The 18,215-nt window shown below is 44.1% G+C and overlaps 1 protein-coding gene and 2 pseudogenes across 1 annotated transcript in view; all 3 read left to right on the forward strand.

The window, feature by feature from the left end:
• LOC124384330 (guanine nucleotide exchange factor VAV3) overlaps positions 1 to 18,215 on the forward strand; it is a 209,123-nt gene that overhangs the window by 126,347 nt on the left and 64,561 nt on the right. The window lies entirely within an intron of this gene.
• Positions 1 to 18,215, forward strand: part of LOC124384328 — a 44,083-nt pseudogene that overhangs the window by 25,556 nt on the left and 312 nt on the right.
• LOC124384337 lies at positions 49 to 1,489 on the forward strand (annotated as a pseudogene).

The raw sequence follows: 18,215 nt of genomic DNA on the forward strand, positions 1-18,215 counted from the left end.
CCATGGAGAGCTTGCGACTTCTCACCTCCAATGATGTCAAGGACCACATCTGTGTAATCTCCCCTCTTAAATGGCTTGTTGCCTGTTTGTGGGTTTTTGGCTTCAGCATGGTCCTTTGTTGCCCTGGCCTTAAGATTCTTCCACCGCAATTTAAAACTTTTAAAACTTCCCACTATTGTTCCATAATGGCACCGAACACCCTCTAGTAGAGCATTGGTTTCAGCAGCAGTGAAGTTACAGCTTCTTGAGTCCATGGTTCCGTTGCTTTACTATAGTGAACATTGTTCATCAATTATAGGCCTTGGGTCCAATTGCCTCAATTGAACACAAGCCAAAACTAATCAGTTGTAATAGGTGTGTCTGAAAAGACAACTACACAGCTATATAAATCAGCCTTTCTCAGAGGATTCACAGAGAGACAGTGAAATGGCAGGTGTTGTCCACCGCCACCACCACTTTGCCAGGAGAGGATACCATCAAAGGGTGTATGTTGAACGTACCAAGCCAATGGAGCAATACACCACTGAGGAGCTGTATGTCCGGTTTCACTTTGGGAAGGCTGATATAGAGTACCTTGTGAACCTTCTCAGGCCAAAACTTCAACACAGAACCCAAAGGAGTCACGGTCTGTCTGTGGAAGACCAGATCCTCATTGCTCTCCGATTTTATGCATGTGGGACTTTCTATCAGGTTGTTGGTGACTATATGGGAGTGGTGAAATCAGCTGTGTGTGATGTGGTGAGAGATGTGTCAATCGCTTTGGCCGACCTGGTCAATGAATTTGTTTCTTTTCCAAAGAACAACCAGATTGCCCAGGCCAAGCGCAGCTTTTTTCTTTTGGGGAATATGCTCAATGCTATTGGAGCAATCGACTGCACACATGTGCATATACAAGCACCTCGTGAGAATGAATGGGAGTTTATAAACAGAAAGGGGAGGCACAGCATCAATGTCCAACTTGTGTGTGATGCTGACCTCATCGTCACCAACTGCGTTGTCAAGTGGCCTGGGTCTGTCCATGATGCACGCATCCTGAGGGAGAGCGCTCTATATAGAGACCTCTAAACCAACCGACCGGATGGCATAATATTAGGAGACAGTGCCTACCCACTCCTACCATGGCTGATGACTCCTTTTCTAACAGCAAATACACCGGCGCAGGCACGCTTCAACACTGCTCATTGCAGAGCAAGATGTGCAATTGAGCGTTTAAATGGAGTTCTTAAGAGGCGCTTTGCATGCCTTAACTACCTGAGAGCGGAACCACAGAAAGCATGCAACATAACCCTTGCCTGTATTGTCCTGCACAACATCGCTACTAAGCGCAATGTCCCTCTCTGTGCTGACAATGATGCACCTGAGCCCCTTGGAGACCCTAACCAACCTCCTGCATTCTGCCAGAACGAGCAAACAGGACGTGCAACAAGGGACGCAATAGTTAGACACTATTTCTGATTTGGAATTGTTTTGGATTTCAAAAATCAGTGATTGCCATTCTTTTCATTTTTGGGGTTATTCTGTAATCATTGAATGCATCACTAATAAATATCCTAAAAACAAAAATATTTTCGATTGTGATGAATATATATCAATTAGTGACAGAATAAAATTTATTGTTTTTTGTCAATTTTGACAGCTGTTTGGGGGATTATTGTATGAGGCCAAACTCTTTCTACTTTGCTGTAGACCTATACTGAAAGGCTGAATATGTTAAAGCCTACCTAATCACTGTAGCCTGACGGATGAACAAATAAAATTAAAACCTTATGAATAAATAGGATATCTTGTAAGATACTGCATGATCCAAATATAGTATTATTTGATAAATTTTTAAAGTTTTCATTACATTTTGGGCATGGAATCCATGCTGAATCCACCCTTCTGATGGGATCAGTTTAATCCAGATTTTTTGGATCAAAGTGATCCAAATCCTACAAAAAAGTTCTAACTAAAGGTTTGATCCTGATCAAAACCAAGATTGGATTACATGATCTAATCCGATTATGTAATCTGTTTTTTTCTTTTGAAAAACCCATTTTCAAGATTTGATCCAATCCGTTATCCAAAATCCCAGTGGATTACTTTTGCAAAACCGGGCCCTGAGGTCCTTGTCATTATCCTTCCTGCAGTGGTAATAAACCGATAATCAGAACATATCCAAGAACCCAGGAACAGGTGCGGGGTAAGAACTGTCAAGCTAGAGTATAACCCTATGTGTGTGCAGATAGATCAATAGAAAGACAGAAAGATAAATAGATGAACATCATTGACTCTGACTCCCTCATTGGAAATAAACTGGATAGTTACAAACGTTTATTTTTAAATTTATTTCCTATCTATTTATTTCTGTGAAGCAGCTTTGTGACAATGTCCACTGTTAAAAGCATTGTACAAACAAAATTTAGAGAACGAGAAAACAAGGTAAACAACAAAAGAAGAAAGCACCACAGACAACGTATAGTAACATTAAATTACACCCACCTATCACAGATCAATCAATCAATCTATCAATCAATCAATCAATCAATCAGTCAGTCAGTCATGGAATATTGCAAAAGCTGAAGCTGATGGTATTTTGGTTCTTGTGCTTTTAGTGCATTTAGCTGTTTCTGCTGCATTTACACTACAGATTTACACTACAGATAACGAGACGCTGCGTCGAAACGCTATGGGAACGCCCTTGCGTGACCACGCTCTGAACCACGTGTGAAATCTAGCCAATAGGCAAGCCGTGACGTCATTGACAGGCGACGCCGCATAAACCAGGAAGATGGCTGTGCGGTGGTAGCGATATTAGCTTCTGCAAAGAGAGAAGGTAAGCGCCGCAGGGATGCAGGGAGTGTGGCACGGAGACGCAGCGTCTCGTTCCTTCGGGGTACTAGGTTTACTTGCCTATTGGCTCTAGGTTCGTAACCTAGAGACGTTCCCTTTCAGGAACTCGAGCTGCGTTAAAACGCTATGGGAACGAGTGTCCAATCACGCCACACTGACCAGACCCTGCTGAAAGAGTGAGGGCCTCGGCACCAGCACGCAGGACAGAGGAGCCCGGGGTGGCTCTCAGGTCGAGGCCATAGAACCTGACAAAGGCCAGCGGGTGGACCAACCCGCAGCGTCACAGATGTCCCGGAGTGACACTGGCCGCAGAGGGCGCCACACTCCGGCGGGGTGAGCCCTGCTTGCGATCGGAGCGGGGACCAGGACTCGCAGCCGAACAACTGCACCGACCACCTCCAAGGACTCGTCCTGTGGAGATAAGCACCCAGTGCTCGCACTGGACACAGCCGGGTCTCGTAACCCCTGGTCGGGGGGCTATAGACAGAGGAGGGCAGAATGCCTGTAACACGACACATCGTGTGGGAGCACCCAGCGTGTAAAAAAACACTCTGGCCCCTGACCCATTTAGAGCGGCTGGAGCGGTACTCTGCAGCCGACCACACCTCCTGAGAGGCGGCAAAACCCCCCCGTCCGCAGCGAACATACGGGCGGAATACGGGGAGCAAACCGCTGGAGAAGCTGCGCTCTGAACACAACCCGTGGCAGGGCTAACAGACAGTCCTCCTGAACCCGAACGGCAGGAGCAGTGTACTGCGGCCGTTGAAGCCCCCTGAGAGGCGGCGGATGACCCCCATTCGCAACGAACTGTCGGGCCGAAAAGGGAGTTAACCGCTAGAGGGAGGTAGCATCCTCTAAAATGCAAGCCATCAGGCCTACGCACCACAGCCCGTTCACTAGAGGCAAGGATGACCCTCAGGCCGTCCAGCCCCTCCTCGGGCCTAGAGAGTCGCCAGGGGCCCCTAGGACCTCCCCACGGAATCGGGTGGCAACACTCACACCGGGCTATCTCGCTGTGCCTGGACGTACCAGGGCGAGGCTGCCGCCGAGCAGCCCCATCGGAGCAGCGAGGTACTACCACTGAAACGCCACCGCGGTTTCCTGAACCCGCCAGCAATCGCCCTCACCCACAGCATTACCAGGTCAGGCCAGGAGGGGACACCATGGCGCTCAGAAGGAAGCTCACATCATCCCCCATAGCAGGCCAGCCTGGTATGCCTGCAACACACTCATCGTGTGGAAGCAACCTGTAGCCTGACCTGCCACGCAGCGCTACCCACCAGAGCCAAGCGGCTCTTTGTAGGCAAACCGATAGCCGTCACAGCCGCAACACTCGGGGAGAGATAGCTAGCTAGCGTCTCTACCACAAGTGTCATCGTCCCGTAGCCGCACCACTTAGCTCCAATAACATTCGCGCACAGCGAAAGAACATCGGAAAAGCACGCGCACTCACGGGCCTCCCAGGACCCAGACACCTCAGTGCGCAGATCAGGGGAGGCGCTGAGGCTGTGACACAGTGCAGGAAACGCACAATCAGCTCACTGGGTGCGCGCTGCTTCTGCCACACGACCGGCCAAGCTAAATCCAGCTCGGACCCGGCCCGTGCCACGACCTCAAGGAGCTCCATATACAGCACAGGCTGTGAGGAGTCCGCAGGCCCGCTAGCATCCACCAGCTCATCCTCCGTGAAGAGAGAGACATGTAATGCTGCGCCGCCCGCACCGGGAGAAGAAGCAGCCGCCAGGCATGCTTCCCTAATTTCGAAATTTCATCCACCTCGGAGGAAGAATACGGAGCACCGCGTCACACACACCGGGAAAAGAACCGATACCAAACGAGCGCTCTCCCCGGGGAACGGGAGCTCGGCTTGCAGCCAGGAGCGCATAGCCACACGGGCTAAAATGCTAACAGCCGATACCATCGAGAGCCAAAGCCTCGAGGAGAGCGCTCACCTCGGAGAGCGCTCTCTGAAATACTCCCACCTCGGAGGAAGAATACGGAGCATCGCGTCACACACACCGGAGAAAACCGTTTCCAAACGAGCGCAATCCCGGGGACGGGAGCTCGGCTAGCAGCCGGAGCGCATAGCCACACGGCTAAATGCTAACAGCCGATACCATCGAGAGCCAAAGCCTCGAGGAGAGCGCTCACCTCGAGAGCACTCCCGAAAATTCACCCACTTCGGAGGAAGAATACAGAGCACCGCATCACACGCACCGGAGAAGGAACCGCCAAACGAGCGCAATCCCGGGAACGGGAGCTCGCCGCAGCCGGAGCGCATAGCTGCACGGCTAAAATGCTAACAACCGATACCCTCGAGAGCCGACTAAGCACGCTCCTAAGCTAAGCAAACAACACATCAGCTGCGTGCAGACTGCACAGATAACACACTCAAAGCGCTTACCTGAACGAGCAGAAGCTAATGTCGCTACCACCGCACAGCCATCTTGTAGCTTCCTGGTTTACGCGACGTCGCCTGTCTATGATGTCACGGCTTGCCTATTGGCTAGATTTCACACGTGGTTCAGAGCGTGGTCACGCAAGGGCGTTCCCATAGCGTTTCGACGCAGCTCAAGTTCCTGAAGGGGAACAACACTTCCTGAACAGCTGGAGAATATTTGCTCTTTCATAAACTAGTGGTTACTCAGGTGTGTCTTCTACTCACAGATAGAAATTATATTTGTGCAGAGTTGCTGATGCTGAGAAGTGTGTGTGTCTTTAAAATCATGATTTTTACAATAATTTCTCTCCCAGGTTGTGTTGGTGTGATCTCACAGAGGAAAGCTGTAGAATTCTGTCCTCAGTTCTCAGTTCAAACTCCTCCAGTCTGAGAGAACTGGACCTGAGTTGGAATAAACTGCAGGATTCAGGAGTGAAGCTGCTCTCTGCTGGACTGGAGAATCCACACTGTACACTGGAGATACTGAGGTCAGATCATCACTTACAGTGGATGGATGGATGGATGGATGGATGGATGGATGGATAGATAGATAGATAGATATGTAAATACAACATAGATGACATATCAAATGTTTAAACTGAGAAAATGTAAGTTGATTTTAACTTTCATGTCATCAACACATCTCAAAAAAGTTGGGACCAGGCCATGTTTACCACTTTGTGGCATCCCCTCTTATTTGTATAACAGTCTGCAAACGTCTGGGGACTGAGGAGACAAGTTGCTTAAGTTGAATTGGGTTTGTAAATATATATATATATATATATAAAAATGTATATTATATATATATATATATATATATATATATATATATATATATATATATATATATATATATAATATAAATTTTTTTTTTTTTGCCACATTTCAGGCTTCAAACAAAGATATAAAACTGTAATTTTTTGTGAAGAATCAACAACAAGTGGGACACAATCATGAAGTGGAACGAAATTTATTGGATATTTCAAACTTTTTCAACAAATAAAAAACTGAAAAATTGGGCGTGCAAAATTATGCAAAAATACAATACTTCGTAGCGCCAACTTTTGCTGCGATTACAGCTGTAAGTCGCTTGGGGTATGTCTCTATCAGTTTTGCACATCGAGAGACTGAAATTTTTGCCCATTCCTCCTTGCAAAACAACTCGAGCTCAGTGTGGTTGGATAAGGAGCATTTGTGAACAGCAGTTTTCAGTTCTTTAAAAAGATTCTCGATTGGATTCAGGTCTGGACTTTGACTTGGCCATTCTAACACCTGGATATGTTTATTTGTGAACCATTCCATTGTAGATTTTGCTTTATGTTTTGGATCATTGTCTTGTTGGAAGACAAATCTCCATCCCAGTCTCAGGTCTTTTGCAGACTCCATCAGGTTTTCTTCCAGAATGGTCCTGTATTTGGCTCCATCCATCTTCCCATCAATTTTAACCATCTTCCCTGTCCCTGCTGAAGAAAAGCAGGCCCAAACCATGATGCTGCCACCACCATGTTTGACAGTGGGGATGGTGTGTTCAGGGTGATGAGCTGTGTTGCTTTTACGCCAAACATAACGTTTTGCATTGTTGCCAAAAAGTTCGATTTTGGTTTCATCTGACCAGAGCACCTTCTTCCACATGTTTGGTGTGTCTCCCAGGTGGCTTGTGGCAAACTTTAAACGACACTTTTTATGGATATCTTTAAGAAATGGCTTTCTTCTTGCCACTCTTCCATAAAGGCCAGATTTGTGCAGTATACGACTGATTGTTGTCCTATGGACAGAGTCTCCCACCTCAGCTGTAGATCTCTGCAGTTCATCCAGAGTGATCATGGGCCTCTTGGCTGCATCTCTGATCAGTCTTCCTTGTATGAGCTGAAAGTTTAGAGGACGGCCAGGTCTTGGTAGATTTGCAGTGGTCTGATACTCCTTCCATTTCAATATTATCGCTTGCACAGTGCTCTTTGGGATGTTTAAAGCTTGGGAAATCTTTTTGTATCCAAATCCGGCTTTAAACTTCTCCACAACAGTATCTCGGACCTGCCTGGTGTGTTCCTTGTTCTTCATGATGCTCTCTGCGCTTTAAACGGACCTCTGAGACTATCACAGTGCAGGTGCATTTATACGGAGACTTGATTACACACAGGTGGATTCAATTTATCATCAGTCATTTAGGTCAACATTGGATCATTCAGAGATCCTCACTGAACTTCTGGAGAGAGTTTGCTGTACTGAAAGTAAAGGGGCTGAATAATTTTGCACGCCCAATTATTCTGTTTTTTATTTGTTAAAAAAGTTTGAAATATCCAATAAATTTCGTTTCACTTCATGATTGTGTCCCACTTGTTGTTGATTCTTCACAAAAAATTACAGTTTCATATCTTTATGTTTGAAGCCTGAAATGTGGCAAAAGGTCGCAAAGTTCAAGGGGGCCGAATACTTTCGCAAGGCACTGTATATATGTTAAAATATATATTTCTCTCCCAGATTGTGTTGGTGTAATCACACAGAGGAAAGCTGTAGATTTCTGTCCTCAGTTCTCAGTTCAAACTCCTCCAGTCTGAGAGAACTAGACCTGAGTAGAAATAACCTGCAGGATTCAGGAGTGAAGCTGCTCTCTGCTGGACTGGAGAATCCACACTGTACACTGGAGATACTGAGGTCAGATCATCACTTACACACTGTAGATCCTGCATTTCTGTCATATGGCTGTTTTAGATTATATTTTGTCTGGCTATGACCATGATTTTATTCAAGCAGCTGTAATAAAGCTGTGTGTGTGTGTGTGTGTGTGTGTGTGTGTGTGTGTGTGTGTGTGTGTGTGTGTGTGTGTGTAGGGTGGTAGGTTGCAGTATTACAGGTGAAGGTTGTGCTGCTCTGGTTTCAGCTCTAAGGTCAAACACCTCATCACACCTGAGAGAACTGAATCTGAACTACAATAAACCAGGAGAATCAGGAGAGAAGCTGCTCTCTGATCTACTGAAGGATCCACACTGTAAACTGGAGACACTACAGTGAGTTACTGATATACACATACACAATTTAAGCAATCTGGTGACTGATTTTGATGAATTTATCAACAAATCTGATCATTCTGCTGTTTTCTCCTTCTTTTAAGGTATAAGCAGTGAGGTTCCTGATCTGATCCGAGTCTCATACAGAAGATGATGACGATAAACTTTTACAGTACAATGCTCATGATAACAGCTGTGAGAGCTGAAACTGATGTCTACCTTTTCTCATTTAGTGAGAATCAGATTGTGTACAACATATCAGAACTTCTACTTCTAGTTGGTTGTGAAAATGCTCCATTTGAGAGATTTAAACTTCAGCAAAACAATCATTAATCTTTTCTTCTTAACAGCAAAACAGAAAATCTTAATGCTTGTTCTGTCATGCAGTGTCATTTAATACTTTCGTAAATACAGAATGTTGTTTTCCTTGTTTACAGGTAGCAGAAATTAACATTCATGTTTTAAACATAACTTGTAGTTGCATTAAAATGCAGTCTCAATGACTGCAGTTATATTCGTTAGTGATCAAAGTTCATGCTGAATGTTTATATTTGTGGTGTGTGCAGGAAAGTATCTGAAATAACGTGTTCATACATGTGTGTAAAAAGTGTATGTAGGTGGATTGTTGTTATATTGTATCATTGCATCATCTTCATATTAAAAAGCCCAACCTGTATAGATTTAGTGCAAATTCTCAACTCATTAGCCATCATGTTATATTAAATACAGCCTAACTGCACAAAATCTGTGTATATGTGGCTTATTCAAAAACCCAGCCATTAGGGAGGCACAAGCCAGTGCATTCTTAGTGCCGGTCCCAAGCCCGGGTAAATGGGGAGGGTTGCGTTAGGAAGGGCATCCAGCGTAAAACACGTGCCAAATCAAATATGCGGATCACAAATGAGAATTTCATACCGGATCGGTCGAGGCCCGGGTTAACAACGACCGCCACAGGTATCGTTAGCCGACAGGGTACCGGTGGAAATTGGGCTACTGTTGGTCAAGGAGGAGAAGGAGAGGAGGAAGGCGTCTACAGAGACGGCAGGAAAGGAGCAGTGTAGGAGAGTGGAGGTTCGGGTTGGTACTTTAAATGTTGGTACTATGACGGGTAAAGGGAGAGAGGTAGCTGATATGATGGAGAGGAGAAAGGTAGATATGTTGTGTGTTCAGGAGACCAAGTGGAAAGGGAGTAAGGCCAGGAACATTGGAGGTGGGTTTAAACTGTTTTATCATGGTGTGGATGGAAAGAGAAATGGTGTAGGGGTGATTCTGAAGGAAGAGTACAGTAAGAGTGTAGTGGAGGTGAAGAGAGTTTCTGATAGGGTGATGATCGTGAAGGTGGAAGTTGAAGGGATGATGATAAATGTCATCAGTGCCTATGCTCCACAAGTTGGCTGTGAGATGGAGGAGAAGGAAAGATTCTGGAGTGAATTAGATGAAGTGGTAGATGGTGTACCTAGGAAAGAACGGTTAGTGATTGGGGCGGACTTTAATGGGCATGTGGGTGAAGGGAACAGAGGTGATGAGGAGGTGATGGGTAGGTATGGTTTTAAGGAGAGGAATGTGGAAGGGCAGATGGTGGTAGATTTTGCTAAAAGGATGGAAATGGCAGTGGTGAACACTTATTTTAAAAGAAGGAGGATCATAGGGTGACGATAAGAGTGGAGGAAGGTGCACACAGGTGGACTATGTGCTATGCAGGAGATGCAACCTGAAGGAGATTGGCGACTGTAAGGTGTTGGCAGGGGACAGTGTAGCTAGACAGCATAGGATGGTGGTCTGTAGGATGGTTTTGGAGGCGAGGATGAAGAGGAGGAGAGTGAGGACTGAAAGAAGAATAAGATGGTGGAAACTGAAGGAGGAAGAGTGTAGTGTGAGGTTCAGGGAAGAGGTCAGAGAGAGGCTCAGTGGTGTTAAGGAGGTGTTGGATGATTGGGCAACTACTGCAGGAGTGATGAGGGAGGCAGCTAGAAAAGTACTTGGTGTGACATCTGGAAATAGAAAGGAAGACAAGGAGACGTGGTGGTGGAATGAGGAAGTGCAGGAGAGCATAAGGAGAAAGAGGTTGGCAAAACAGAAGTGGGATAGACAGAGTGATGAGAAAAGTAGGCAGGAGTACAAGGAGATGCGGCAGCAGGTTAAGAGGATGTGGCGAAAGCCAAGGAAAAGGCATATGAGGAGCTGTATGAGAGGTTGGACACTAAGGAAGGAGAAAAGGATTTGTACCGATTGGCCAGGCAGAGGGACCGAGCTGGAAAGGATGTACTGCAAGTTAGAGCAGTAAAGGATGGAGAGGAAATGTGTTGACTAGTGAGGAGAGTGTGTTGAGAAGGTGGAGGGAGTATTTTGAGCAGCTGATGAATGAGGAAAATCAGAGAGAGAAGGTTGGATGATGTGGAGATGGTGAAGCAGGATGTAGATAAGATTAGTAAGGAGGAAGTGAGAGCAGCGATTAAGAGGATGAAGAGTGGAAAGTCGGTTGGACCAGATGACATACCGTGGAAGCGTGAGATGTTTAGGAGAGATGGCAGTGGGGTTTTGACCAGATTGTTTAACAGGATTTTGGAAGGTGAGAAGATGCCTGAGGAATGGAGAAAGAGTGTGCTGGTACCGATCTTTAAGCATAAAGGAGATGTGCAGACCTGCAGTAACTACAGGGGTATTAAGTTGATCAGTCACACCATGAAGTTATGGGAAAGAGTAGTGGAAGCCAGGCTGAGAGAAGAGGTGACCATCTGTGAGCAACAGTATGGTTTCATGCCGAGGAAGAGCACCACAGATGCCATATTTGCTTTGAGAATGTTGATGGAGAAGTATAGAGAAGGACAGAAGGAATTGCATTGTGTATTTGTGGATTTAGAGAAGGCGTCGACAGGGTGCCAAGAGAGGAGTTGTGGTACTGTATGAGGAAGTCAGGTGTGTCGGAGAAGTATGTAAGGGTGGTGCAGGACATGTATGAGGACAGTGTGACGGCAGTGAAGTGTGCAGTAGGTACGACAGACTGGTTTAGAGTGAAGGTTGGACTGCATCAAGGATCGGCCCTGAGCCCTTTCCTGTTTGCAGTGGTGATGGACAGGTTGACGGACGAGGTCAGACAGGAGTCTCCTGGACTATGATGTTTATGGATGATATTGTGATTTGTTGTGAGAGTAGGGAGCAGGTTGAGAAGAGCCTGGAGAGGTGGAGATATGCACTGGAGAGAAGGGGAATGAAACTCAGTAGGAGTAAGACAGAGTACATGTGTGTGAATGAGAGGGAGGGCAGTGGAGTGGTGCGGTTGCAGGAGAAGAGCTTCAGAAGGTGGAGGAATTCAGGTACCTGGGTTCAACAGTGCAAAGTAATGGAGAGTGTGTTAGAGAAGTGAAGAAAAGAGTGCAGGCAGGGTGGAGTGGGTGGAGAAGAGTGACAGGAGTGATTTGTGATAGTAGGGTATCTGCAAAATTGAAAGGGAAAGTTTATAGGACTGTGGTGAGACCTGCGATGTTGTATGGTTTAGAGACAGTGGCATTGAGTAAAAGACAGGAGGTGGAGCTGGAGGTAGCAGAGCTAAAGATGTTGAGGTTTTCGTTGGGAGTGACGAGGATGGATAAGATTAGAAATGAGTTTATTAGAGGACAGCGCATGTAGGATGTTTTGGTGACAAGGTGAGGGAGGCGAGATTGAGATGGTTTGGTCATGTGCAGAGGAGGGACATAAATTATATTGGTAGAAGAATGCTGAGGATGGAGCCACCAGGTAGGAGGAAAAGAGGAAGGCCAAAAAGGAGGTTCATGGATGTGGTGAGGGAAGACATGCAGGTAGTTGGTGTAAAAGAGGCAGATGTAGAGGACAGGGTGGCGTGGAGACGGATGATCCGCTGTGGCGACCCCTAATGGGAGCAGCCGAAAGAAGAAGAAGAAGAAGATGTGGCTTATTCAAACATACCCACCACTTTGCACAAAATAATAACACTGGCTCATTTGCAGTGAAGCAATAGCAAACATTCCAAAAAAAATAAAATGGTATTAGTTATGTTCCCACTTGCAAGAGAACAATATCTTTGAAGAGTTTCAGTCAGGTTTTAAGCTCCATCATAGCACAGAAACTGCCATAGTTAAAATCACTAATGACCTGTTTTTAGCTTCAGACCAAGGCTTCATCTTGCTGTTAGTTTTACTAGATCTCAGTGCTGCGTTCGACACTATAGATCATGATCTCCTCCTCGATCGCCTACAGAATTACATCGGCATTCAGGGACAGGCATTAAGCTCGTTTAAATCCTACCTGTCCAATAATAACCATTTCGTAGATTTAAATGGAGAGCTATCCAGGCCAAAGCTAGTGAACTGTGGCATGCCACAAGGTTTAGTTCTAGGACCCCTGCTCTTCACAATATACAAGCTTCCTTTAGGAAATATTATTAGAAGGCATGGAATTAGCTTCCATTGTTATGCTGATGATACTCAGCTATATATCTCATCTAAACCAGGCGATACAGCTCAATTAACCCGGATAACTGAGTGTGTTAAGGAAATAAGAGATTGGATGACCCATAACTTTCTACTTTTAAATTCTGATAAGACGGAGATTTTGCTTATCGGTCCAAAAATTTGTATACAGAAGCTCCAGCATCTCAACCTGCATTTAGACGGATGTTCTCTAACCACTAGTTCAACGGTAAAAGACCTGGGTGTTATTTTAGACAGCAACTTATCTTTTAAAAATCATATCAACCAAGTTACAAAAACAGCCTTCTTTCACCTTAGAAATATTTCTAAGTTAAGAAACATGTTATCTATATCCGATGCAGAGAAGCTCGTCCATGCGTTTATGACCTCCAGAATAGACTACTGTAATGCATTACTAGGTGGATGTCCTGCATCATTAATAAACAAGCTTCAGTTAGTCCAGAATGCAGCAGCCAGAGTTCTCACAAGGTCAGAAAAATATGATCACATAACCCCAATCTTATCGTCCCTACATTGGCTTCCTGTTAAGTTTCGAATAGACTACAAACTATTACTTCTCACTTATAAAGCACTAAATGGTTTGGCTCCCATGTATCTATCCAGTCTTTTAACAGGCTACAATCCGCCACGCTCCTGAGATCTCAAAACTCTGGGCTTCCAGTAGTTCGTAGAATAGCAAAGTCCACTAAAGGTGGTAGAGCATTTTCACATTTAGCTCCTAAACTCTGGAATAGTCTTCCTGACAGTGTTCGGGGCTCAGACACTCACCCAGTTTAAGTGTAGATTAAAACATATCTTTTAGCAAAGCCTACACATAACACACATCACATCATAACCTTGTGCTCCAGAACATCTGATCACATGCACATTATCAACTTGTGCTGTTAATATCATGAACAGCAGCTATGCTAATTCTCTCCACTGCTTCTCTTCTCTCCCATCCCGAGACACCCTGAGGTTTGGCCAGCTCCAGTCACCTCCCACCTCGTGATGATTACGGACCTTTGAAGAAGTAGATGCCGAACTCACAAACATCCTGAACCATCTAGAGGCGTACCAGTGCCATTTGGATCCCGCTACATGTGTGGAGTTTTGACATTGGACCTCCTGGAGTGTTTAAAGGCTCTGGCATGGAGAAGCTGATGCTGGATCTGTGATGATCACAAATGCTGAGCTTATAAAACTAGGAGCTACTAACCATATAGACTGTATAAGACTGCAGAAAGAACATCACTTATAATCTTATACTCCAGTGCTCATGTTAGTTCTCACTCTCCAGTGTTCTGTATTGTTGAAAGCTTTATGATCAAACTCTTGATGTCACCCAGATGAGGATGGGTTCCCCTTTTGAGTCTGGGTCCTCTCAAGGTTTCTTCCTCATAACATCTAAGGGAGTTTTTCCTTGCCACAGTCGCCACGGCTTGCTCGTCAGGGACAAATTCATACCATTCACCTTAACTGTTGATTTGTGTAAAGCTGCTTTGAGACAATGTCTGTTGTGAAAAGCGCTATACAAATAAACTTGACTTGACTTGACTTGACTTGACTTGACTCCACTTGTTTCCTGTATTAATGGCACCTGTTTGAAATCGTTATCAGTATAAAAGACACCTGTCCACAACCTCAAACAGTCAGACTCCAAACTCCACTATGGCCAAGACCAAAGAGCTGTCAGAGGACACCAGAAACAAAACTGTAGACCTGCACCAGGCTGGGAAGACTGAATCTGCAATAGGTAAGCAGCTTGGTGTGAAGAAATCAACTGTGTGTGCAATTATTAGAAAATGGAAGACATACAAGACCACTGATAATCTCCCTCGATCTGGTGCTCCACGCAAGATCTCAACCCTTGGGTGGTTCCATATAATTCCGGAGTAGAACGGGTGCTTTTGAGGACGGATTGGACTGTAGTTGGTGTCGGCGGTCTGCTGCACTGACTCGGGAGTGCAGTTTGCTTCTGATCATCATCACTGTACCCCACAACTTATATGCTTCAAATGGACATTTGGTGCAACCCAGATGAGGATGGGTTCCCTCTTGAGTCTGGTTCCTCTCAAGGTTTCTTCCCTATGCCATCTCGGGGAGTTTTTCCTTGCCACAGTTGCTCATCAGGGACAAAGAACATATTTACATTAATCACCACATTTTCTGTGTAAAGCTGCTTTGAGACAATGTTCATTGTTAAAAGCGCTATACAAATAAAAATGAATTGAATTGAATTGAACCCGTTTGGACCTAGTGAATAACCTGCAGAGAGCTGGGACCAAAGTAACAAAGACTAAAATCATTAACACACTACGCCGCCAGGGACTCAAATGCAGTGCCAGACGTGTCCCCCTGCTTAAGCCAGTACATGTCCGGGCCTGTCTAAACTTTGCTAGAGAGCATTTGGATGATCCAGAAGACGAGTGGGAGAATGTCATATGGTCAGATGGAACCAAAATAGAACTTTTTGGTAAAAACTCAACTTGTCATGTTTGGAGGAGAAAAAATGTTGAGTTGCATGCAAAGAACACCATACCTACTGTGAAGCAATGGGGTGTAAACATCATGCTTTGGGGCTGTTTGTCTGTCAAGGGACCATGACAACTGATCTGTGTAAAGGAAAGAATGAATTGGGCCATTTATCATAAGATTTTGAGTGAAAACCTCCTTCCATCAGCAAGGGCATTGAAGATGAAACGTGGCCGGGTCTTTCAGCATGACAATGATCCCAAACACACCGCCCAGGCAATGAAGGAGTGGCTTCGTAAGAAGCATTTCAAGGTCTTGGAGTGACCTAGATAGTCTTTAAATCTCAACCCCATCTCAAATCTCAATCTGTGTTGCCCAGCAACAGCCCCAAAACATCACTGCTCTAGAGGAGATCTGCATGGAGAAATGGGACAAACTACCAGCAACAGTGTGTAAAAACCCTGTGGAGACTCACAGAAAATGTTTGATCACTGTCATTGCCAAAAAGGCCATATAACAAAGTATTGAGATGAACTTTTGTTATTGACCAAATACTTATTTTCCACCATAATTTGCAAATAAATTTTTTAAAAATCAGACAATGTGATTTTTGGGATTTCTTTTTCTCATTTTGTTTCTTATAGTTAAAGTGTACCTATGATGAAAATTACAGACCGCTCTTATCTTTTTAAGTGGGAGAACTTGCACAATTGGTGGCTGACTAAATACTTTTCTGCCCCACTGTAAATCATATCTGTGTATAGTTTTCTTTGAGATATCAGTGTTCTGAATCATTTCTCTTTGATATTTCATTATTCTTTGTCTGTGTGTGTGTGTGTGTGTGTCTTTGTCTATGTGTGAGTTTGAGTGTGTGTCTGTATGTGTGTTGTGATATTTCATAATCAGTGCTGAAAAGTTTCCTGAAAAATCATACTAACCTAAAAGTACTATTACTTTTAAAAAATGTAGTGTAGTAGAGTAAAAGTATCTGCTCTAAATTCTACTCAAATTACGAGTAAAAAGTCACCTTTTAAAAGAACTCAAGAGCAGTTTGTTGTTTTATGCTGTAAATGTTATTCCACTTTATACCCTGCAAAATAAAAAGTGTAGCAACCAATAACCAGGTAACATTTTTAGCAACCATGCTGTTGGTCTTCACTTATTATCTCCACCCCATGATGCTTTGCGTGATCTGTGGCTGGAACTTCTGTTACGACATAAACAATCATTCGCTTCAGTGTCACTAATCATTCATTCAGAACAAGATGTGGAATCACACGCTGACAGAACTTATAGAGCACAACATCAGCATGTCCTTCTCTTCCTTAACAGAGGAATGGGAGGATGATGTAAAAAGTGACAGCGTGTAATGTACAGTAGCATTTTTAGCTACTTTGTTGATTCAGTTGCATGTGACAGAAAGGTGATGATCAGTGTGAAAAGCTCAGAGTTTTACCAAAACCTTCACAGTAATAAAGTCGCTTGTGTGCTATTTAAGGATGCAGGAAATTATTTAGTGTAATTAAAAGCTGATGTAGAGGAGAGTTAAAGTCACACAGACACATTGTAGTTACATTTACCTGCATGTAATTACATCTAAAATCACACTGCTTCCCCTCACCCCTTATACCCACCCAGACCATGAACCCTGTGCAGCCCCTCACCCACATCACACCTCAGTGCCAAGTGTTTTACATCAACACAATTACTATCATTGTACCTCCAATAGTCATTTTAAATATAATAAATAAAATATGCACAGGGTCATTAGACTCCTAATATAAAGTGAAATTAATTAATGATGATTGTATTATATTATTAGTATTAGCATTAGCATTAGGCTAATAGTAGAAGCACTAACCAGTGTTTTACATCTAAAAGCTACAATCCTAAGTAAGTAAGAGTAAGAAAGTCTATAATTTTCTCTATAAACACGGTTCTTTAAGACACAAATGAAGCTTCATCTGGTTATAAGTGTAAACACAAACAGCACGTGTTTTTCCTGAGCTTTTTACTGCATTTTAACATTTTCCCACCTGAAAAACAAACCGCACATAAACACAACATATTGGCGTCGGCGTAAGTCAGTAAAGGCTGCTACTACTTCTGGTGAAAGTTTTACCCATAATGGTTTTTACAGCAGTGCAGCAGGAAACAGGGGGGAAAAGTAGTGACGGCAGGTTGAGGGAAAATGTAGTCAAGTAAAAGTAAATGAGTAAAATCTCAGAAATTGTACTTTATTAAGTAGTTTAAAAACAGTGAACAATTACAGTAACCAGAGAATTTGTGATTTATTACTTTAATCCACTGATCATCATTTCTCTCCCAGGTTGTGTGGGTGTAATCTCACAGAGAAAAGTTGTAGAATTCTGTCCTCAGTTCTCAGTTCAAACTCCTCCAGTCTGAGAGAACTGGACCTGAGTCACAATAACCTGCAGGATTCAGGAGTGAAGCTGCTCTCTGCTGGACTGGAGAATCCACACTGTACACTGGAGATACTGAGGTCAGATCATCACTTACACACTGTAGATCCTGCATTTCTGTCATATGGCTGTTTTAGATGAATAAAATGTTGTGTTTCCTGAAGCACAATTTAAATAAAGCAGCAACAACTGCTATAGTTTTCCATATTCATAAATTCAGTAAGTTGCTGATTTATAATTGTTGATCTCTCTACAGGCTGGAACACTGCAGTATCACAGATGAAGGTTGTGCTGCTCTGGTTTCAGCGCTGAGGTCAAACACCTCATCACACCTGAGAGAGCTGCATCTGAACTACAATAAAGCAGGAGAATCAGGAGTGAAGCTGCTCTCTGATCTACTGAAGGATCCACACTGTAAATTGGAGACACTACAGTGAGTTACTGAGTGACTGTTCATTTGTATGCAGGTTCTACATTTCTGTTCATGTTCTAGTGGAATGTGTGTATTTGGGGCTCTGCAGTATAAATCCTGTACATTGGAGCTGTTAAACACTCAAACAGCTTTAAGATTCTACACTCAAAAGATCAACACTGATTTTGTGTAGAGTGTAAA

The sequence above is a fragment of the Silurus meridionalis genome, chromosome 4, assembly GCF_014805685.1.
Source record: "Silurus meridionalis isolate SWU-2019-XX chromosome 4, ASM1480568v1, whole genome shotgun sequence".
Lineage (NCBI taxonomy): Eukaryota > Metazoa > Chordata > Actinopteri > Siluriformes > Siluridae > Silurus > Silurus meridionalis.